The 2,500-nt window shown below is 43.8% G+C and overlaps 1 protein-coding gene across 1 annotated transcript in view; it reads right to left on the minus strand.

Annotated features, from left to right (window-relative positions):
- LOC105904736 (ADAMTS-like protein 1) overlaps window positions 1-2,500 on the minus strand; it is an 84,420-nt gene that overhangs the window by 27,353 nt on the left and 54,567 nt on the right. The window lies entirely within an intron of this gene.

Below are 2,500 nucleotides of genomic sequence, written 5' to 3' on the forward strand. Positions count from 1 at the left end.
AATTTTATTGACGTTCCCGGTCATCTTGACCTTTGTCGGCCCGGCCCGAAACATTTATCATTTCATCTTCGCATCAGTAAAAATGCTTTATGAGTGTGTGTGTGTGTGTGTGTGTATGTGTGTGTGTGTGTGTGTGTGTTTGGGTAATTGCGGTGCGCTTATAAAGTCACTACTCTCGTAAATCGGGACAGTGATGAGTTTGACACTTTTATACTTTTTGTCTGGCAAACTAAAATGTGCTGAAAGAGCTCATGTTGCGTCGTGGTGTTCTTAGACTCTTTGTTATGGTTTCTGTTTTCATAAACACAGCAGCTTGTAACACAGCACAGGACTGACGGCACAGAATACTGAATGGTAGCTTGTTCTTGGAGTAACAAACCAGAATACTGAATGGTAGCTTGTTCTTGGAGTGAGAAACCAGAATACTGAATGGCTTATTCTTGGAGTGAGAAACATAATACTGAATGGCTGATTCTTGGAGTAACAAACCAGAATACTGAATGGCTTGCTCTCGGAGTAAGAAACCGGAATACTGAATGGCTGATTCTGGGAGTAACAAACCAGAATACTGAATGGCTGATTCTTGGAGTAACAAACCAATCCAAAGCGCAGGCCTACAGACTACATAGACAATCTTTCGATCATATAGCCGACTGTCATATTGAGTTTGTCTATCAATGCCAATCAAGATGTGCAGTAAAGCATCAATATGTGCAGTAAAGCATCAAGATGTGCAGTAAAGCATCAAGATGTGCAGTAAAGCATCAAGATGTGCAGTAAAGCATCTACGTTTGGGGCTTCATTTTGTTCTGGATATTGTTGTTTCTACTCATAAGTACTGGTTACTAAATGCCTCGAGAGTTAAAGATTTGAATGAAGCTTTACTTGACTTCACATGATATGGACCCATTGAGATGGGAGATGTCAGTACATACACCCCATGATGCACATGAACAGCCAAACAATGAAACATACACACACACACACACACACACACACACACACACACACACACACACACACAAACACACATACACACACACACACAAACACACACACACAAAAACACACTCACAAAAAACACACACACAAAAACACAGACACCCACACACCTAAACACACAAGCCCTGTTAACACACACACACACACACACACACACACACACACACACACACACACACACACACACACACACACACACACACACACACACACACACAAAAGGCCAGTTAACACACACACACACACACACACACACACACACACACACAAAAGGCCAGTTAACACACACACACACACACACAAAGGAAAACACTCTTAAAAGAATACCGTCCAGCACGAACAGCCTTGAACTCAAATGTGCATCTCAGCCGTAATCAAAGCAGGCCCTCAGCGGAGCGGAGCGGAGTGGAGGCCCTGGCAGCCTCTCTGCCTGACACATTTAAGCCATTTACCCAGAAGTTCATAAAGCGAGGCAGCGCCGCTTCGCTCGGGCCCAGCTCTTACGGTTCCTCTCACAGCTGCGTCACATTAGGACCTGACACTCTTGAATAAATGGCTTTGATGCCTCTTTTCCTCCCCTCTTTAAGGACGGAATCGAGGAAGGGAAAGGGAAAAGCTTGTCTACTATGCGAGCGAGCGCTAAGTTTTACGAGCTAGTCCGAAGACGCCAGCGCGAGCCGGCGTGCGTTGAGAATCACGACTGTCACACCACACAGACACACACACACACACACACACACACACACACACACACACACACACACACACACACTGTCACACCACAAGCTTTTTATGACTTTACTGCATTTTGGCTGTTTAATTTGCAGTTTGGAGTCTTCAGTTTTCACGGTTCCTCAATATTTTCATTTTGCGTAATGAGGACCGCAGCGTGTCATAAAGAAACTTAACCGATCACGACCCATAAAAGTAGAGATATGTGTCATAAACAACATCAAGATACAGGGATTCTGCCTTCTTCATTCCGATGGTTTAACTAACTTTCTACAGTTGCATATATAGTCACACCATTGCAAAGGAGTTAGAGAGTAGGCCGTGTTGTATAGAATCACATGCTGTAAATACAAGCACCAATCAGCAATGTGAAACCAGAGTTGTTGCGCAACTATCATTGTTAAACGATCCGACTTTCATTTCGAACACACTTCTTCTCCTTGCACAACAGTGCTTTAGGACAATGCAGCGCTGTGTGAGAAAAACATACACACACACACACACACACACACACACACACACACACACACACACACACACACACACACACACAGTGCTTTAGGAGAATGCAGCGCTGTGTGAGAAAAACGAGTGGGCGGTGTGGATTTGTCAAGTTTCGTGATAATCTGCAACAATAATACCACAAAGCAGCATCACACTAGGGATAAAGAACTCATACAAGTCTACTGACTGTTGGATTTAATTAACTCGACCCAAGGACCATGTAATTCTCCACAAATATTTGTCCATGCAACAAAAGGGGACT

The sequence above is a fragment of the Clupea harengus genome, chromosome 18 (genome assembly GCF_900700415.2).
Source record: "Clupea harengus chromosome 18, Ch_v2.0.2, whole genome shotgun sequence".
Taxonomy (NCBI): domain Eukaryota; kingdom Metazoa; phylum Chordata; class Actinopteri; order Clupeiformes; family Clupeidae; genus Clupea; species Clupea harengus.